General features: G+C 37.3%; 2 long non-coding RNA genes and 1 pseudogene across 2 annotated transcripts; 2 read left to right on the forward strand and 1 right to left on the reverse strand.

Moving 5' to 3' along the window:
- The first annotated feature begins 2,329 nt into the window (after positions 1–2,329).
- Positions 2,330–4,050, forward strand: LOC133711632 (uncharacterized). The gene is made up of 5 exons (XR_009847079.1): positions 2,330–2,413; positions 2,755–2,833; positions 2,967–3,083; positions 3,397–3,481; positions 3,832–4,050. It is a non-coding gene; the product is annotated as an uncharacterized LOC133711632 (long non-coding RNA).
- An 8,591-nt stretch (positions 4,051–12,641) lies between these two features.
- LOC133709220 (VIN3-like protein 1) lies at positions 12,642–18,313 on the forward strand (annotated as a pseudogene).
- Positions 16,930–20,731, reverse strand: LOC133709228 (uncharacterized). The gene is made up of 2 exons (XR_009846180.1): positions 19,332–20,731; positions 16,930–19,184 (listed from the first exon to the last, which is right to left on the reverse strand). It is a non-coding gene; the product is annotated as an uncharacterized LOC133709228 (long non-coding RNA).
- Positions 20,732–22,391: the final 1,660 nt, after the last annotated feature.

A 22,391-nucleotide genomic window follows, 5' to 3' on the forward strand; every position in this document is an offset into this window, starting at 1 on the left:
AAGGATTGTTTAAAATCTCAATTAAATACCCATAGATTTTCAAAATACAAAAAAATCTTGTAGACTCTTAAATGAATACACCCCCCTAATACGAATATGTTCATACTTAGCTCCTTATCTAAATGATGGATATGCATATGGTAATTTTGGTTGTGTAATTGATTGGTGTAATTGGTGGGGATAAGGCATTGGTTAGGTATAGGATATGAGTAGTGTTTTCAGTGAGCAGAGGTGGCAGGAAACAAACACTATAGGGGAAAGACAGGAAGAAAGTTCATTAGAAATATCTTACACTCACCTTAATCACCAAGAAACATTAACATCCTATATAGTCCAGTATATTATTTGGGGTCCAATACCACACTTCATCTGATTGGATAAGGAAGAAGATCGTTTGAAATTTTGAATGCTCAACCCTTTTGTCAGCAAAGTGACAATAAACAAATTCCATTAGAAAGGGTCAAGACATAAACAATAGCAGCATACTTTGTTGGGAGATAATGAAGCAGAGTTTTAAAAGAGGATAGAATATTAACAAAGAATACAAAATGCCCTGAGAAGCAAACTCTTCTTACTTCATCGAGTGAGAATGGGAGACAATACTTTGCTACTTGACGTTTTAAAATTGAAAACCAAAGCATAGAATTAGATTAAACCAAAACGTCATTACGCGTTCTTCTTCTTTATTGAGAAACTTAGAAAGTTAGTTTTGATCGACTGAAAGTCAAGAAAGGTAGCTAAGCAATTGTATAACAAAATAAACTGCCAAGTCTCACTTTCTTAGGTTCTCTGTTGTAGGGGTTTAGTGAATCTAAAAAGAATCACCCAGAATCTCAGAAAGAACAAAAAACAGAAGAATCACCCAGAATTGTCAAAGGTCGGTTATTAAGAAAGCAAATTCAACCATTCAAAAAATAAAAAGCAAATTATAACTATACTAAAACCCAACTCGCTAGAAGACAAACAAAATGAACAGTTACGTGACTATTCTACCCCTCTCTTGCCTGATGTTTTACGAAACTGTCCTTCCAGCTGTTCAATTTTTGTGGAACCGATTGGTTTCGGCCTGGTAGTCTGACACTGTGTCTTTGCTCCACAGACGTGTGTGACAGAGAGAGTGAGGGGCTACTTCTTTCATGCAGAAAGAGAGTGAGAGACACATAGCCAAGGGAGTAGAGGAAAAAGTTTCAATTTTCTTTCATATTGCAAGAACAACAACTTCCAATATGAAATTTTCCGTTCGATATCTCTGGTAATTCCCTTTGTGCTCGGTTCGATTATTCGCCTGAGTTCTGTTCTTGGTCCTCAACTTTTATTTTATTAGTTCTGATATTCACGATGTATCTCAATCTATTGGTTTCTGCAGTGGGAAAGGGTGAGTTTTTATTGGGATTTTCGATCAGCAAAGCATATGTTTCTCTCTGAATTTTGGTTTTTCAGTTTCTTTTTCCATCATTTTTTTTTTCTGGGTTTTGAAATTTGATGCTTGGTTGATTTGTGTAGTGGGAAAGATTGGGCTTTTATTGAAATTTTCATCAACAAGGAGTCTGCTATGTATTGTTGAAATTGAATAGGTCCTATGTATTTGTCTTTGCAACATTGTTTCAAGAACTACGTAAGTGGTGGAAGTGGAAATTGTTTGGTTTTTATTAATTACTATTCCTTATAAACTGATTAATATTAGGGTTTTAAAAATCTGATCTCAGGGTTTTAGGGTGTGCAAAATACATTTGTTTTTGATTCTTTGATTTTGTATAATCTCTAGGATGTCTTGGATGTTTGATATTACTTTTGGTTGTGTTTCAGTCAAAACTATGAATTCCAAGAAGTATTGTGTCGTCCGAACACGGGAGTTGTCTTGCCACTATTCACATGTAATGTTATAGGTGAATAGTAATCATTTTATGTATGGTATATGTGGATTGTGTTTTTGTGAGTGACATAGATTAATGTTATTTAATTGTTTGTTGTTATTTAGTTACAATGCAGGCGCAGAAAGAGGCTCCTCCAGACATGCAATGCATGGACACTTAGTTTCTCCTTCAGAGTGTAAAAACCAATGATAGTGCAACTCCAAAGGATATTACTCCAGAAGTGGTAGTTACATTACACAATATTGTGAATAATGATGTGTGTGGGTTCTTTATGTCAAATGCTATTCATTTGTGTTATTGGGGTTGTGTGGTGTTTGATAAAGAGGCAGGACATTTGGTTAAATACTTACAAATCTATAGATACTTCAATTTTAATCAACAAAGAGTCAAGTTTTAATCTTTCCCTAAGACAGTTACCTCTTTTGTTTTTCAAGTGTTTGAAATTGTATTTGATAGTTTTGTTTGGATATAATCTGTTTTTCAGGAAGAACGTGAGTTCCTTATTCCGTCAACTATGGTATGATGGCATGAACCATCATGTAAGTTTCATATCGTTAGGTTTCATAATGTGAGTGTCTACATGCTTGCTTAAACATTAGAGTTTGTCGTTGTATATGCGTTGCTTTGTTTTTCTCTTCTTAGGCTTATTCATTTGACTTCCTCTGTCGAATACAAATAAGTTTGATAATGAATTAACCTCTTTCTATGTTGTTGAATGAAATGTTCAGATTCTGGGTTACCTCTGCACATACATTTCACAAGCATGTTACCAAAGCTCTATAAGGATGTTATAAATATAAGAACAGAAGTGTTTTTGCACTGACATTATCTGATATAACCAAGGGAAATTGTTCTGATTATGATCTTGATGGTAAACCAGGTTTTTACAATTGGAACGTGTGAAGATTCGATATTGTGATGGAGCTTCACCTGCTGGAGATGCAGTATATAAGAATTGCGTACTAATTTGCTCTTCAACCAATGTTTCCTTTATCTTTTACTGCATTCTTAATTTTCAATGTTTTATAGCAATGTTGCCCCAAAATGACAATGGATAGATCTTGAAATAACAGATCATTTCTTTGTATGTAGGTGTGAATGCGCGTGTGAAATGAATGACAGACATCGTTGCTCTATTTCAGAGGGTAAAAGCTTTGGGAAGCCATCATTCTTGATCTTCTACCCAAAGGTTTAGGAAAGGCGCATAAGGTAAAGCGATCTCTAATTTTGCTACGTATATATTGATCCTACATGCTACTATTCAGATGCTTATTATTCCATCTCTTTTCCAGGCTTAGTTATCAGGTTGCTCTGAACATGATGATTTATTTAAGTATGCAAATCAATTTAGTTAGACTGCAGGCTGACTTTCTTAACATATCAAGTGTTCCTACATATTAAGATTCTATGGACTATTATATTTTCCTTTTTGGAATCTGTAATGTCATCTCAGACACCGGTTGACAAATTTTAAGCTTTCTTAATCACTATACCTTATACAGTATTTGTATTGTCGACCCAGAAAGGTTTAGGTGTGCAAGGGATACATCATTCGGAAGAGAAGGCATTTGAACTTCTGGAGCCAGTCACCAGTTTTCCTTTGGATTGTACGTACCAAACTACTTCTAAATTGCAATTTTACAAAGAATTAACTCAGTATTGCATGGAGTGTATAAGAGTTAGAGAAAGAGAGAGAGAGAAGAGAGAATCATGTTGTAGATGTTCAGTCCAGATTATTAAAAAAAAAAAAAAACACCTCATGTCCTTTTGATGTAGTCATCAGTTTTGAAGCATTCTTCAGTTTTGTTTTGGTGTTGTTTATTACTCGCATTTGTATTTTTTTTTTCAGTTGTAACTGCATATACATTATAATTAAGTTTTGTTTTGTCAATTTTATTTTTCTATTTTGAATTTTTGTTATGGTTTACTAATATTATCTTTAATTGTGTTTGGATAGGTGGGACAGTTTTGTTGAAGTTGATGAACTGTTGAAGTTTCCGTAAAATCTTTATGAATGTTTATTTTAACAACTGTTGTTAACGAGTTGTGAATTGGATTTTTATACTAAATTTGTTTGGCATCATAAAAACTACTACAGTTTTCCTATTATGTAAAGCTGTTGTAATTTCTTTTCTATACTCTTTACTGATCAAGAGTTGTTAATATTGAAAGCAACTATATAATATTTCAAAGCTTGATATTACTTGACCATTAGATAATATTCATATACAATGGATATGGGTCACAATTGTGAAAGATAGCAACTTTATTTTGCACGACTTGATTACCTTTATCCCGCAGCGACGCGCGGGTTTGTTTACTAGTTAAATACTATAAGCTGGAAATTTGGGGTCTTTGAACCTCAATTGTATAGTCCCACCAGCTCTACCTATTCGTTACACCATATTATCAAAATTAAGGGCAGAAGGTGAGCAACTACCACCCACATCGTCAGCTAATACCACCAGTTAAGCCCAATTTTCACTCCCTCACATCGAAAGTTTGTAATTTGAGAAGCAAGCTTTGATAGTTCATCATCTCCCTCGGCGAAACCTGCACAATCTCTTAGAATCCAGAAGCACGAGCTCCTTGCGGCCCCATAGAACTTCTGAGATGTTTCTTATCAATGTGACAGTACCATGCCAGAAGCTCAAGTACTTAATGTTAGGCACCAAGTAGACAATTGCCAACGCCTCCCACTTCTCGGTAACACCACAAAAGTTCTTGCAAGAACCACCATTTTGAGTGATGCGCGCTAAATTGCCACGTAACCTTATTGAGGGCATAGCTGCAAGCGTCTGCCTTTCTTGGACGTGTAGACTTCCTCTCAAGGGGTGGGGTATGTGTTTGTTACCGGGCACTTCATTGATGCTGACTGGAAGCTGCATAGGCGGCTGCTCAGTGTTGTGATGGAAGCATATCCTGACTCGGACACTGCAGTTAGTCATGCTGTTAAGGTTTGCCTTCATAATTGGAGTCTAAAGAGCAAGTTATTTTCCATCACTTATCATGATGAGCCACTAATCATGAGTGAAGCTACTCTTGAAAGTTTAAAGCTTCCTCTTCCCTTCAGTGGTCAACTATTGGCATTTGGCTGGCAATTGCCTCGCGCACACTCTGAGCAGCATTGCAAAAGAAGTACTGGAGAATGCCCATGATATGGTTAAGAAAATCCGGGACAGCATCAAGTACGTGACTACTTCAGATCCCCATGAGGAAAAGTTCCTTGTGCTTAAGAAACAACAGCTTCAAGTCCCAAGTGAAAGGAACAAAATTCTTGATGACCAAACTCAGTGGAATACCACATATCAAATGTTGGCGGCCGCTTCTGAGTTGAAGCAAGTTTTTTCTTGCTTGGATACATATGATGCCGAATTCAACAAACTAGCCCCCTCGATCAATGGAAGATTGGAAGCAAGTTGAGAGACTGTGTACACATTTGAAGCCAATTTATGATACAGCATACATCCTAGCTACTACAACTAACCCAACTGCAAATATCTTCTTCCATGAAGTGTCGAGGATTCAGGGAGATCTGTCTGGTGGTAATGTGGTATTACCAATGAGGATCCCTTTGTTAATAACCTTGCTCGAACAATGCTAGAAAAAATTAATAGGTACGTACTGGAAGAATTGTAGCCTGACTTTGGCTACTGCAGTGGTCATGGATCCGAGGTACAAGATGAAGTATATTGAGTTCAGTTTCACCAGAATTTATAGCGAAGAAGAAGCTCCGACATGTATCAAGATGGTTGATGATCGAATCCATGAGCTCTATCAGGAATACTTTACAATGCCTTCGCCTCTGGCACCAAACTATGCAGAAGAATTTGATGCCTACATCATGAAGAATTTGAAGACAGAGCTGGATCAGTATTTGGCGGAGCCTCTGATGCCTCGAGTCCACGAGTTTGATGTACTAGGCGCGCGCTGGTGGAGATTAAACCAGATGATGTACCCAACTCTTTCAAAGATGCATGGCTCGTGACAATTTATCAATTCCGGTATATATCTACAGTTCCTTGTCACTCGGTTTTTGATACCAATGCAAAAGAGATGGATCAGTACAGGAGTTCCTTGCAAGCAGAAACCGTGGAAGCTCTTATATGTGTTGGAATTTAATTAAAATATTTCAAAATACGTGTTATTTTTGAAACCTCCTTTGAACCGTTATTTGCAAATAGTAATAGTTATTAACTGTTTTTGTGTCATTAGCTCTCCTTTGATTCTTCCTGATCAATGTCATTATGTTCATTTCTGTTACATAAGTTACAAATCTTAATTGCTATTGGCAAATTATTATTGCATTAATCATTCTTGCCGTATATAATCTCTAGTTTTAAGTGCTATTCTATCTACATTTTACTTGGTTATTCTCTTAACATTATCATTTTTAACTTAGTTTGTTGTTATTAGGTACAAATAAGCTCCAAACGTAGGAAATGAGCTCTAGAGAGCCGAAAATGAAAGAAATGAAGGCAAGGAGGAAATAAGGGGCAGAAATGAATCAGAAATAGAGAAATGAAGCATTCTTAATCCTATTAGAAAAATGAATCTCAGTTGAAGCAAGAATCCTGAGTCAATTAGGAGTCAAACTCGCGGAAATGATGGAAATGACAAATGACAGAATCTCAGTTGGACAGGGAAACCTAATCCTACTAGGAAAAGGAAACTTAATGTGACTAAGAGTCCTTGTTATTCAAGGAGAGCTTCGGAAGGTTCCAGAACATCTCAAAAATGAAGAGTCCTTATTAGACTAGGAAACATGTTGGCATAAGTAGTCGTGATCTTGATGACACTGGGATACCTAAGTGGACTAGGAGAGCCCAAGAACATTCAAGAAGCATCTAGAAGAAGTCCAAAACATCCTATACAAAGGTGAAATGGATTGGGAGTCGTTTCTGACAAGAAAAGATTAATAAAGATCAGATTTGGAGTCCGTATTGGAAACAGATTAATTTTGGACGAATTTCAAAGTTTTAAGGAGAATCTACTTCGTATGCAATCAGGAAAAGAAAATAAAAGAGAATAATTATCAAATAAGGTTTCCTGATTGCATAAATATTGCAAGTTGGCCGAAATATGCACTAGATACGTTGGTAAATTAGGTAAAACTCCTACTTTCTAGATTCATATTGGATTGCTACTTCCTTTGGTGGATTTCTATTGGTTGGATGATGCAGAAGAACTAGAGAAAAACCCAAACATCAAGCCTATGCCGTGCACTAAGGGAGGCTCTAGATGTTGAAAAAACATCAAAATCCATAATCAATTTTGAAAACCTCTCCCTTTACTCTCTAAATTTTGGCACCTCTCCCTTTACTCTCTAAATTTTGGCACCTCTCCATTGTTCAGGCATTGAAGCCGTGAAGCAAAATTCATCATCTCCATTCAATTCTTGTCGTAACTACCATTGTCGTGCACCACCTTTGAAGATCTTCTTGTGTTCTTGAAGCTTCCTTAAAAGTGTAACCATGACTTCTTTATATTGTTTTCGGTTTCTTTGTTTTGTAATGTTAAATTGTATTTAACCACTAGCGTTATAGGATTTTTTTTTAAATGGATGTTTCGAAATTATGTGAAAATAAAAAGTATGTTTTAATGTTTAGTTTTCAATAACCTTAAAGCATGAAAACGTTTTAGAATTTTTCAAATTATAATTTGCGATTTCATGATATGTTGATGATTGCTTGTTGATTTTTTGCTTCAATCCCACCTTTTATATGTTTTGTGTTCTTTGGTTGCACACTTAGAATTATAAGCATATAATTTTTCAAGATTAAGATTTGCTAACATTCTAGGTCTTAATTGCTGAGTGGAAAACCTATAGTTCCTTAGGTAAATCAATAATGAGTTCTACAAGTTTGATTAGCGTTCTAACTCATGTGCTTTGCTTAAATCAATCAAACTTCCATGAACTTTATGCATTAACTGTGTTTTGTTAAGGAATTGATCACTCACTAGTGATGCATGTTAAATAGGTTTAACTATGGTGCGTTCATCTAGTTAAATAATTAAGGGAAGTAATAAGGACTTTGTATTCGTTCATCTCCATTGTTGATTGATTTCTTTCTATGACATGTTTGATTCGAAGTTTACGTTTGATAATCTACTTAACATGTTAATGGTTGTTAATTACATCTCTACTTCCTCCATTCAAATACTTCTACTTTGATTCAGATTTGTTTGATCACTTAGGTTATATAGTTAGATTAGAATACAAACTTTTATAAATCCTCCCTTATCTTGTAATTTTCGTAAATACATATACTTTTTTTTTTATACTTTGTGAATAATACTTATTTGTTTAACGTTCTTGATAGGAAGGGTACCCCAATCCCCAACTAGAACGATCCCTACTTATCTCTACTTTCTGATTGCTATGAACCTCAGACACACATTTGCTCATTTCATCAACTTTTTCTTCGGTTGACTTTAAGAAAATAGCAAGCCGGCCGAGTAGCGCCATATTCTCCATCTTAAGAATTCGTAGTAGAACTTCAAGCTCTTTGTTCAAGTCCTCCAATTCCTCTGCATATCTAGGCCTCACACAGGAACCCCATATGTGCACATTGAAATAGCTCAGGCTTGACAATTGGTGAAGGAGCTCTACACCGTCATTTATTTTTCGCTGGAGCTCTTCCACGTCTTGGGTTGAAAGGCTAAGCTGCAAGTTGTTTAGTCTTATCTGCTCAACAATATGTGGCTGGAGAATTCTTAGAGTGCATTCCAGCTTCTTCAGTTGAGTCTTGAACATCTTAGTATTCTTAAGAGCTAACTTAACACCATCATAAAGAAGTTGAAATGGTGCTCCTGCAAGAAACTCAAACATCAAGCCTATGCCATGCACTATATAAGGGAGGCTCTAGACGTTGAAAAATCATCAAAACCCAGAATCAATTTCGAAAACATCTCCCTTTACTCTCTAAATTTCAGCACCTCTCCATTGTTCAAGCATTGAAGCCGTGAAGCAAGCTCCATCATCTCCATTCAATCCTTGGTGTAGCTACCATTGCCGTGCACCACCTTTGAAGATCTTCTTGCGTTCTTGAAGCTTCCTTATAGTGTAACCATGACCTTCTCTATATTGTTTTCGGTTTCTTTATTTTGTAACGTTAAAAACAATTTCACTAGCGTTCTAGGATTTTGTTTTAAATGGATGTTTCTAAACTATGTGAGAATAAAGAGTATGTTTTGATGTTTAGTTTTCAGTAACCTTAATTGAAGCATGAAAACGTTTTAGAATTTTAAGATTATAATTTGCAATTTCATGATATGTTGATGATTGTTTGTTGATTTTGTGCTTCAATCCCACCTTTTATATGTTTTGTGTTCTTTGGTTGCAAACTTAGAGTTATAAACATATAATTGTTTCCAGATTAAGATTTGTTAGCGTTCTAGGTCTTAATTGCTTAGTGGAAAACCTATGGTTCCTTAGGTAAATCAACAATGAGTTCTGCATGTTTGATTAGCGTTCTAACTTATGTGCTTTGCTTAAATCAATCAAACTCCCATGGAAGTTTATGCGTTAACTGTGTTTTGTTAGGGAATTGATCACTCACTAGCGATGCATGTTTAATAGGTTTAACTATGGTGCGTTCATCTAGTTAAATAATTAAAGACTTTGTATGTGTTCATCTCCGTTCTTGATTGAATTCTTTCTATGACATGTTTGATTCTAAATTTATGTTTGATAATCTGCTTAACGTGTTAATGGTTGTTAATTACATCTCTACTTCCTCCATTCATCTACTCCCGGGCCATTAGGTACTCCATTCCAAATGCCACATCCATTGCAATCAATAGACGTTTGCGCTTGTCCAAACTCCTGTGTTATTTACCTGAAGAGTCAGCTAATTATTAAAATGAAAATTAAATTCCGACTATTGCATCCATTAAAATTTAATCACACAAAGCAAAGCCGTTACTTCTCATTCTTCTGCAAGGCATTTCTAAGAGAACCATTAACCATAAACTCTGTCACGGTTGCCACAGAACCTCCCGGGCCATCAAGTACAACGCCATAAAAAGCTACCACATTTGGGTGGTGCAAGTCAGCGAGGTTGATGGCCTCATTCCAGAAATCATTTCTCTGATAAAATTACATAAACCAAAATACAACCCAATAAGTGATACATTAATGAACAAAATTAGTAGTTTCTGAAAACAAGTGTCTGAGAAGACAAACCATCCGCTCCTGTTCTGAAGGCTTCCCAGCAAAACACCTATCATTGATTCGTTTGATTGCAACATCAGTGCCCCTCCACTTTCCATGGTAGAAGATACCAAAGGTTCCAGAACCCAATTCTCTGAGCTCTTCAAGGTCACTATTCTTAATAATCTACCAAAAACAGCAAAAAAATATATATATATTCATGGCACAAGTTAACAGCACCAGATCACATTTAGGAAACATAGAACAATAAGTTTTTAACCTACAGCCAACCAATGCCATCTGATACTGGAAACCCCAGATTTGGCTTATCTGGATATTGGGTCTTGACGTCCTGAAATAGAAAATAGAAATTAGAAAGCTGCAGTTGGAGAAAGCCTGAAATATAATGCTGTGCATGAGAACGAGAAATTCAGAAATTTAAGTGTATTAGTGCACATCCTCAAAAACACATATGAATTACTAAATAAACAACCTCAACGCTGTGTTGCATGCTTGAAGTGCTTATTTGACCTTCATCTTGGTTGGAATCATATGCAGACTCAATTTTTGTCATCAAAATCAAGAAGTGTACCAAAATCTTCGGTTAGAACGATCCCTACTTATTCTAAAATTGCAAGCTGAAAGTTGTGTACTCTTAGCTGCTCAACAATATGTGGCTGGAGAATTCTTAGAGTGCATTCCAGCTTCTTCAGTTGAGTCTTGAACATCTTACTATTCTGAAGAGTTAACTTAACCCCATCGTAAAGAAGTTGAAAGGGTGCTCATGTGAGAAAATCAAGAGCCATGGTGCAACCTGAACAGAAGATATATTAGTGTGAAGAAGATAAGCGGATGATTTTGAATTGATGTTGAATTGTATTAACGTAAGGCCATTCAATAGCCTTTTATACAAAAGATGAAGACATCCTTGCGAATTAGAGAGATGAAGACATCCTTTCCTAAAGCCTTGGTATAACAAAGGATCGATGCAATAATGAATAGAGATGATAGGAAACATAATGACACAGTGGATAACTTGTACCTCTTTGAGAATCCAGAGAAGAAGAGGACGTCAAATTTGAGGACTGTTGTGTGATTGGCCTCCAGATAAAATCTTTGAGTTTAGCCGGTTGAGTAATGATGCGAGAAGAACAACGAAGAGGAGGTTAAGAGGGAGGAGGAAGCGGTCTGGACGGTGGAGGCAGGATATATACACGGGTTGGACAGATTTGATGAATTGGACGACGTAGGCTAGTTGCACGGGTTGGACGGATTTGACCGGTGGGTCTGAGCAGGCTCCGAATTGAAGCCGGACGAAGCGGCGGCCGGAGGCGTCCCTCCAGGCGGACTCAACGGAGAAGCAAACGCTCTGAATTAAGACCTGAAGGAAATTCGAAATTTGGGATAGAGTTTTTGTCCATTTACCCTAATTCTAGGGTCATTTATCCCACTTACCCCATTAAGTTTTTAGAAAATTACATAGTAGCACCAGACCAAAGATGTAAACACAGAAAACTCACCTTCAAATAGATTTATACAAATAAGGACACGAGCATTTGAGTCACCCAATACCCAACGACCAAAAACGAAAACCCCAAAACCCACACCGACGGAGCCAACGCAGTAGCAGGGTAAGTTTTTCTTTAATTTCGAACTTGGTTCATGAATTTTTCTACGATTCCATGTAAAAGCAGTAGCAACATGTTAATTCGAGCTCAAATTTCAGATTTCACAGGCCTAAATCAGCAAAATCTCTTATATGAACTTCAGATGACACTAAATGATTTGAAAACCATCTCTAAAAGTCTCTCTCTTTTTTTTGTCCACAGGCTAATGATTACTGTTGTCTAGTATTACTATTATTGTTGCAAAACATTTGCTAGAAGCCAGTTGTTAGAAGGAAACTTTTGCTTGTTAGTAAGTAATTCAGCTTATACCTTTTAAAAATTCTACTCACCTCGTGGCTTAAACTAAAGTTATGCTCCTTTCATAAAAAAAAAAAAAATAAATAAAAAACTAAAGTTATGCTTGAGTTAGATTAGAAACCGATTAACATAATTTTTTTTTATTTTTTAAAAGAGGAGCAAAGGATTTCACTCCTATCCTCATGGTGACTCGAACTCATGACTTCGTACATAGATAGTGGGTGCTCTAACGACTGAGCTAACACCACTTCGTCAACCGATTAACATATAGCTCATTGGATCCTTTTTGACAGAATTCTCACCGGGTCTCAATACAACTTTAAGTGAGAGAACAAATTTTTTAAGGCTCACTAATTTCGTAGATTATGAAGTTGCATTACATAACTCATGGATTGATGATTACTTATTATTTTTTTATTGTGATAATTGAAAAAAGAAAGATTCGAACTTATATTTTGTCCAACACTGTAAATGAGAAGTTATATTAAAACAATGGCCGGATGGGGAGCAAAGGACCACACAAACACTCTCTCACTAGTGTTTAGAAGGCAATCTTCCAAGTGACAGCCGCCACTCCAGAATCCAGATTAGTGGCTGAAATCAGCGGTGGTCGATCACCGGAATCAGGACTCTAAGAACTTCAATGACAGCCGTCTCTTTCTTACGTTTCAAGTGATTAGGGTTTGTGATTCAACTATCTCAGCGTGTTTATTTTGGGTTTTTGTGCTTACTTTTAAACTAAAGCATTCGAATTTATGCTCTCTTTTGTTGACTATTGAATATTCTCTAGACTAGAGTGCTAATAATCTCTACTTTAACAATGTCCAACATTACATTTTGCAAGGAATGAGTTCGGCGAATTAGTCAAATTGTGATTACTGGGACTCTAGTCCTCCGCTTGTGTTTGCTGTGGATTCTTATAGTTGGTTGGTCTGATATCAAATTATATATGGTGATTTTGGAACCTTTAAAGTAGTCAAATTGTCCCGTAATCACTTTTCACTCCTATGTCGGAATTATAAGTTTTGTGATTACTGTCAGCCCAGAATTTGAGTTTTACTTCTTAGCGTCCAAAATTATCTGTTGGGTATTAAGTCATTATTTACTGTAATTAGCTAGTGGTTTATGTGGACTTTCTGGAAAAGGATGCCTGCCAATGCCAGCATTGAACATAGGTATCTGCCTACTTACTAGGGAGGGGTTTAATTATTGCATTGTATGGATTCAGAAGACAAGTTTCTGGCTAAAGGTTTGATCTTTTTATCTTTGGTATGCATTTTATTTTCTTTTGGTATGAAATTTTTATGCTCCTACTATGCGGTGATGTTTGGTATCATGAGTGAGATAATATCTGTAGCTGACATTTCATCAGTAGAAAGTAGAAGAGGGTAAACTTTGTTTCAGGAGTAACTGGTATCCTTCCAAGGCAGTCAGATGATTTGTTATTTTGTTGTCAGAACCGTCACTATCCCAAGTATCCTTGAGTGACCAGACGCTTGGACTCTTATCAAGTTCTTTTGTTTTGTTTTTCTTGTCATGTGCAAAAATTTTATGTTTTTTGAACTCATGTAGGATTGCATTGGTAAATCTTCAATTGCCTTTCTGTTTAGAAGATAAAAAATTTCATCATCATCGTTGGAAGCCTTTACTGTACTTGCTTTGAATGTCTAGACAAAACAAGGTAGGTCATCAAATTTTTGTTATGCACAACAAACCTTACTAGAAAATTGTTTCAGTTCGATTGCTCCTGAAGCAAGGTAGTTTGTGAAAGAAAGTGTGTACAGGCTGCCTTTATTTGCCGAATCTGGAGTTTTGTTTGCTCATATTCTACTATATGTGGAAGACAGTGAAAATATTGACAACTATTGAGCAAATATGGGATAATTTAATATCTTCCAAATTAGGAAAGGGTGGTTAACTGCTAGTACTAAAGGGTAATCATTAAAAATTTCATATTTTGGATTGACTCATATGAGAAATATGTTCTTATCTGAAACTTCTAATTCATAGAGATTTTGACCATAGAGGTAGATTATGTAAGGACTGTCCTCCAAAAATTTAGAGTAACTTGTTATTGTGAAGTAAAAATTAGAATTTGGACTTTTGGTGGTCTCATCCAGTTTGGGCTGGCCCAATTGATTTTTGGTTTTGTTTAGTATATATTTAACAGTGATACTACCTCGACTTGGTCCCGTCTTCCATGAGTCTCTACTGCCGCCCTGTATCTGTTGATGGTCCCTTCGTCAATCTTTCTTTCTGTTTCAAAAGGAAAGTTGTACAGCTTTCTGGGATTCAGGATGATCTGATCTTTGCATTATATATGGTTTTGGAATCACAAATGTTCCATTGTTTATAATATTATTTCAGCTTATAACAGGTTAGAACTTCTCTCATTCTTCATGTATTAGTATATATTTCTGACCCCTTAAGATCAAGTGCACACTCTGTTCTGCTAGTGTTGGTCATCGAGCTTCATTTTCTTTTTCTATTTATTCAAAGTATCAAAATATTACAAACAGGATAATACGTGAGCCAATTTCATTCTATCAATCTTGTAACTGCAGTTATTTCTTCTGGGATATAAAATACTTCATATTAGTAACTTCAATTTTGAGAATCAAGAGAATTAATTTTGAAAATTTTCAGATCTCGTGGTCTGTGACCTCTGTCTTTATGTAGATCTGACAACCCTTAATTTTGAAAATTAGTTTTGAATATTTTTTCTTTCTTTCTTTCTTTGTTAAGAGTTCCTGAGGAAGGACAGGTTCAGGTTGGACTTTCCAGATAGGCGCATAGAGCTCTACTGCTGTCAAGTGGGATTAGATCTTCAGACAAGATGTATATGATCTTTGACTTATATTATTGTAGATGGAATCATGGAAGTGCTGCTGATAGGTTGTTGAGTAAACCGATTAGGAAGGTTAGGAATGTGGCAAGCCATGAGATGTAGGATGTTAGATCTTGTTAGAAATATAAAGAGATACAAGCATGCATCAATTTAGACCATTGGAATGTTCAGACAAAAAGGATTTAGTTTATATGCAAATAAATATAGTAGGCATTCAAGGTAGAAAGAAGGATAAAGCAGATTTTGATTGGGTTGCGCCTTACCATTGAACTGAATTGCCCCTTTTGTCTCTCTTGTTATAAAACCTATCTGAGTTTCTTACAAGCATTGTTAATTTTTTTTTTTTTGCCTTTCTAATTTCTGGGTTGTAGACTTCTACCATAATGGTGCTTTAATATCTTTTCCTTCACTTCATAATTTTCTTTTGTCATTTTCTTTCCTCTTTCCAGTTTCTGGAGTTCAAAGCCTCTCTTCCAGTGTGCAAAGCACTCCGGAGAAGAATGGGCATTCAGATGATGCTTCAAGAAGTCCAGAGCTCCTTTAACAGTTTCTGAAATCTGGTCCCAAGAAGGAACTTTTTTGGACATGCGTTGACAAGGACAAGAAAAAGTTGACTTCCTCTAAAAACAAGATGGGTGAACTTTTGAAGACTACTAACAAGAGAAATAAGAAGCAGGAGTCAAAAAAAGCTTCTTCTAGTCCAAATAATCATCCTTCTAAAAAGCAATCCAGAAAGGGGGAAAATCCCATCCGACTCTCACCAGCTTCTGAGCAGTCTCCAGATTTTGGATATTCAAACTCATGGATCTGTAAAAACTCTGCTTGTAGAGCTGTTCTATCCATAGACAACACTTTCTGCAAGAGATGCTCCTGCTGTATTTGTCATTTGTTAATGACAGCAAGGACCCAAGTCTTTGGTTAGTATGTACATCTGAATCTGGTGAGGGAGACTCCTGTGGGTTATCTTGTCACAATAACTGCGCGCGTAGATGTGAAAAGGTGGGAGTTGTTTTTTTTTTCTTCTTTTTTTTTGAAGAGAAGGTGGGAGTTGTTGATCTTGGGCAATTGTAGTTATTGTTGTGCTTCATGCGGTAGAGTTTCTGGGATACTTGGGTAAGTAATTCTCTTGCATATGTGAGTGTAGGTTGAAGCAGTAGTCCTGACTTTGACAAGCTATCACTTTGACTAATTGGTTGAAGCACTGAGTTGTGCTATAGTCAGGCATCTCAGAAATCACTTCCAATTTGAAAGATCATGTTTTCTTTTTGCGTTTCTGATTTAGTAAATCTCTTTTGCTCTTGTTTGTAGTGTATGATAATGTCTTTGTCAATTTGTCATTTTTTTTTTTAAGAAAATAACATTTCTTTTCCCCTCTGTAAAGAGGTGCCTTTTGCAAAACATAGTTACTATTTTACATTACCAAATATAACAGGAGAAAGCAAGCAACTGTAGCTTGTAAATCTGTGTTTTGCTAAAGTTTCTAGCCTTCGGCTGATAAGACTGATGTGATTCCATCAATACTGACAGAATTTGGAAGAAGCAGCTACTCATAGCAAAGGATGCTCGACGTGTTGATGTACAATGGGACAAGATAAAGATATGCTTGAGTTATAGCCTTATAGGCTTCTGGATGGAACTTCAAGGTTTGAAAGAACTTCATGATATTGTGAAGGAAGCCAAGACTAAACTCGAGACAGAACTAGGTCCAATTAATGTACGTGGGATAGTCAGCAGACTATCTATTGCTGGTGATGTGCTGAAACTCTGCTCTCTTGCAATTGAGAAACCAGATGAATGTTGGCCAATGTTTCTAGTGCAGATCCAAGAAGAGGTAGGAAACTGTTCTCCTTTTACTTGCTCTTTGATCATCATCATGCATAGAAACCTGAATGATTGCTTCTGTTTCTTTTCATTCCTTTGCAGAGGGTTCACTTCCAGCTGCCTGCATGTTTCTCTTGGAGGAAGTAACACCTTCATATGTTGTGATTATAATGATCGGACTGTCTAATGCATCATCTGATGACATCAAGGGCTACAAGCTCTGGTATTACAAGAGCAGAGAAGAATCACACACAAAAGAGCCTAATTGTACCTTTTCAAGATCTCAGAGAAGAATTTTGATCTCCAATTTGCAGCCTTGCACAGAGTATACATTTAGGATAATATCTGATACTGAGGCTGGTGATTTGGGTCACTCTGAGGCAGTGTTTCACCAAGAGTGTTGAGATAATTCACAAAATCCCGGATTCACCGGTCTGCAGGAATCTCTTTTGAATCCCCGTCATTGAGGCAAATTCTGGTGCCACGAGGGAGTCTGAAACTACGACAGCAGTTGTGCCTTCTTCCAAATTTAAAGTTTGTGATCTTGGGAAGATACTTCGTCTGGCTCAGGCTCAACAGAGAGGCTCCTAAGAGGGCTTTTGTAGTGCCAACAGAGACAAATGTTGTGGACCCAGCAACCCGATAAAAACTGAAACGAAATTCTACAAGAAGAGTTGCCTTCTGTTTCACGTGGGTTTCACTTAAATGTGCTTTCAATGCCCGATCTGAATGAAGAGCTAACCCCGCCCTCTGAGTCCTCCAGAGATGAAGATAATGGATGCAGTTTGCAGCAGGCTGTGGAGGCAGATGATGATGCTGTGTCTCATGACATGGTGAAGAATGGCCTAGCAAGATCACGTGGTAGTGGTGATTCACAGACCTGGACTCGTGGGATTACTGGGGATGTCCCTGCTGTGATTACCGGGCAGAAATTTGCAGGAAGAGGAAAGGAAACACAAATAAAGAGACCCATGATTGTGACAGCACCCTGATAAATGGGCCACCATTGCAAAATGGTTCTTGTTGCTTGGATGAGAACTTTGAGCACTGTGTGAAAATAATCAGGAGGCTGGAATGCGAGGGTCACCTTACAGAGGAATTCAGATTGAAGTTGCTAACATGGTTCAGTTTGAGATCAACTGATCTGGAACGTAGGGTGGTGAAACACCTTTCTTCAAACTATGATTGATGATCCAAGTAGCTTGGCAGGACAGTTAGTTGACTCCTTTTGAGATAACATATCCCGCAAGAGGAAACGCAACGGATTCTGCTGTAAGCTGTGGCATTAAATAAGGGCGAGGCTTGCTGATGTGACTTACTATTTGCTTCAAATTGCTTTTATATTTCTCCTGAAACTCTGATTAATTTTGCCGTCTTTGTACAGGCATTTTTCCTTAGTCATTGTCACAAGCGATTTAATTATATCACGGACAAGATTTCTTCCGGCTATAAGACTCCGGTCACTGATTGAGAAGACTCTGATTTGTCCTGGGAAGAAGGCCTTTGGAGGCAAGGTTTGTGACCGTATGACGCATTTGTCATTCCCGATGTTATCCTAGTTATTCACTGTTATCATTGGAGAGATTTTCATATTCACTGTTATCATTGCCTTCATAAATTCAAAGAAGAGTACCTGATAATACTGTAAATATGATTGATTGGAAACATTGTTCATGAATACACGACGGGTCGTTTTGACCCCAAGGGGATTGGGTTCTGAAATCTGATTGGAGATTACAATATAGAGACTTGGCATGACGCAATAAAACTAATAACATGAGGTTCACACTTGACACTTGACAGAGGCCACTGATCACTTCCTGCTTCTTTGTCACCTCCCTTTCTCCCACATCGTTTCCCTCTCAAAAATATGCAACTTCTTCACGTTCCTTCTTCACCATACCTCTCATTTCAAACCCTAAAAACACATTCAGAAGCAGCAGGTGATGATTGTCTCTATCTATATGTTCCTTCTGCTCCTCTTTCATTTCAATACTCACTGAGTCTGTTTTGCTCTGCTTCTTGTACTTGTAGAGCTAGCTTTATATGAGAAGCCTCTTCTACATTTTGTTCTCTTCAGCAAGGAAGAGTTGAAAGGTCTAAATGGGTACAACGTAGAGGCTCTGTGTTGAGCTGCTTCACATCTAAAATTTCAAAGACTATAAATTTAACTATAAGTTTCTCATTATTCCTTCATCTCATCAAGCACTTCTGTTACTCTTGCCCACATCATAATATCATATGTTGGTTTAATTGAGCACTCATAAGTCCAGTGACCAAACTTATTTTGGTGTTGCAAAGCTTTTCAACATATAGTCCTCTGGTGAAACCATGATCGAATGTACAAGAGATATATACCACCACATCCCAACAAACAAGACCATGAATATCCCTCCCTTTCCCCACTATATTCTAAAATATCCGGGTCAATGTCATCATCGGAATTACAGTCATTATCGGGGTCCCAGGGGCACGCTGCAGTGATATGATTGCCCTTTTTTTATCACAAAACCTGCAATAATATATTCCAGAAGACGCCTTTGGTTCATCTGCTTTGCAACCTGCTTGGAGTTCCAACAATCAAGAATGACAAGAAAAAAAAGTTGTGTGCGCGTGTATCAAATAGTATTATGTTCGTCTTTTATAGCAATTCACAAGGGTTTCGATCCCCAAAAGTAAGAGAATACAACGATGAATCAAAAGCATACCGGGAAGGGCGATCTCGGTATTCATCACTGCACTTGATAATGTTGAGATTTTTTATCAATGTTCTTATCTGGGTATTTGAAAGTAGCAACACTAAGCAATACATTGAGTGGGGCAGACTCCTATCCAAACAATGAGGAGACAAATCATGAAACAAAACCTAGCAAGCGGAAGAAAAGGAAGTCCATGGTTTGGGAGCACTTCACCATAGAAACTGTGAGTGCTGGGTGTAGAAGGGCATACTGCAACCAATGCAAGCGAAGCTATGCATATAGTAAAGGCTCAAAAGTTTATTCAGGGCATAGCTGCACGCGTCTGCCTTTCTTGGACGTGTGGACTTCCTCTCAAGGGGTGGGGTATGTGTCTGTTAGCCATGCTGTTAAGGTTTGCCTTCATAATTGGATTCTGGAGAGCAAGTTATTTTCTATCACTTATCATGATCAGCCACTAATCATGAGTGAAGCTGCTTTTTTGAAAGTTTAAAGCTTCATCTTCCCTTCAATGGTCAACTATTGAAGAAAATCCGGGACAGCATCAAGTACGTGACGACTTCATGGTCCCATGATGAAAAGTTTCTTGTTCTTAAGAAACAGCTTCAAGTCCCAAGTGAAAGGACCATATTTGTTGATAAGCAAACTCGGTGGAATACCGCATATCAAATGTTGGTGGCTGCTTCGGAGTTGAAGCAAGTTTTTTCTTGCTTGGATACATATGATGCCGAATTCAACAAACAAGTCCCCTCAATGGAAGATTGGAAGCAAGGTGAGACTCTGCGCACATTTGAAGCCAATTTTTGATACAGCATACATCCTAGCTACTACAACTAACCTAACTGCAAATATATTCTTCCATGAAGTGTCAAGGATTGAGGGACATCTGTCTGGAGGTATCACCAATGAGGAACCCCTTGTTAGTAACCTTGCTCGAACAATGCTAGAAAAAATTAATAGGTACGGGAAGAATTGTAGCCTGACTTTGGCTACAGCAGTGGTCATGGATCCGAGCTCGGGGTACAAGATGAAGTATATTGAGTTCAGTTTCACCAGAATTTATAGGGAAGAAGAAGCTCCGACATGTATCAAGATGGTTGATGATCGAATCCACGAGCTATTTCAGTAATACTTTACAATGCCTCCGCCTCTGGCACCACACTATGCGCAAGAATTTCATGTCTACATCATGAAGAATTTGAAGACAGAGCTGCATCAGTATTTGGCGGAGCCTCTGTTGCCTCGAGTCTACGAGTTTGATGTGCTAGGCTGGTGGAAATTAAACCAGATGATGTACCCAACTCATTCAAAGATGGCTCGTGACAATTTATCAATTCCGGTATCTACAGTTCCTTGTGACTCGGTTTTTGATACCAATGCAAAAGAGATGGATCAGTCATCAGTACAGGAGTTCCTTGCAAGCAGAAACCGTGGAAGCTCTTTTATATGTGTTGGAATTTAATTAAAATATTTCAAAATACTTGCTATTTTTGAAACCTCATTTGAACAGTTATTTGCAAATAGTAATAGTTATTAACTATTTCTGTGTCATTAGCTCTCCTTTGATTCTTCCTGATCAATGTCATTATGTTCATTTCTGTTACATAAGTTACAAAGCTTAATTGCTATTGGCAAATTGTTATTGCATTAATCATTCTTGCCCTATATAATCTCTAGTTTTAAGTGTTATTCTCTCTACATTTTAGTTAGTTATTCTCTTAACATTATCATTTCTAACTTAGTTTGTTGTTATTAGGTACAAATGAGCTCCAAACGTAGGAAATGAAGATTTTGTACCGCAATCATAAGCAGTTTCTCCGCCACATTAAAAGAAACGTACCCGTTAATGACGCAGCTGATGATGACCTGCTTAACAACAATTACCAGAATGAAATTGAGAATCGAAGAGAGGAACACCGCCATCTAGATAGATAAAGACAGCCGCGCTATAGTAGAAAAAATCCGCCAACTGATCAAAGAAGTAATCTACCATGCGGACCCTCTAGCAACTGATGAAAAAAGTAATGTACCATGCGGAGTTGCGGACCCTCTAGTAAAAGAAGAATTCTGCCAACAGAACAAAGAAGTAATCTACCGTACGGACAATGTAATATATCTCCTTCATCAGAGAATAGAAAAAAAGCGTCTAAAGAGATGAAGATTTTGTACCGCAATCATAAGAAACGTATGCGTTAATGACGCAGCTGCAACTAGTTTGGTAGCGAAGAGGTTCAACTTTGTTAATTAGGAAGGTTTTCAAGTGGGTGCTGGGAATATTCAAGTGCCAAGCTTAACCGGCCATTTAGAAAACGGACCAACAATATATTGTAATGGATAAACGTTCAATAAAGTAGTAAAGAGCATTTTATTAGCTTGACATAAATATATATTTGCCGGTCCTGGCATTGTGTTCATCTAACGTGTGGGTCGTTGGAATCATAAATCATAATGCTTCTTGGAGTATTATAGAACCCATTTGTAATGAAACTTAAAAGAGAGATGTAGATTGTCCTATTGAATGATTTGCCGATTTGGTATCAAACCCATGTCCATCAAATTATAAACCAACATTATATAAAGCCATCTGATTCTGATGATCTGATCTTTTTATTAATGCTCTCTTATGTTCAATCTGGCATTGGCTTTTTCCTGCTTTAATTTGCTTTAGGGTTTAGGCTTTTCTTCCCGACTTTGCTTGCTTCAATTGCAGTCATATCCAGATGAGACAGACTATCGCCGTACAGGGCTTTACGGATGGGCAGGTGAAGGATATGCCTTTGATAAGAAGGGAAATGGAGACTACATAGAGGTGGTGAACGCTCCAAACAACCCACATGGTACCAATCGGAAAGCCATGCATGGTGAAAAACAGACCAGATGATCAAGTTCAAGGGAAGCTTGTATATCTGTGATGACTCGTATAGAGGACCGATTCATTATAGCCTTAGAAGTCTCTATTTGTGATGACTCGAATATATCTGTTTGATTGTGGCATCAGGCATCTAAAACTAGTTCTTAGTGTCATAAGGCTCAGCTTTATATACTGTAACTATCGATCCGATCCTTTCAGAC

The sequence above is a fragment of the Rosa rugosa genome, chromosome 1, assembly GCF_958449725.1.
Source record: "Rosa rugosa chromosome 1, drRosRugo1.1, whole genome shotgun sequence".
Lineage (NCBI taxonomy): Eukaryota > Viridiplantae > Streptophyta > Magnoliopsida > Rosales > Rosaceae > Rosa > Rosa rugosa.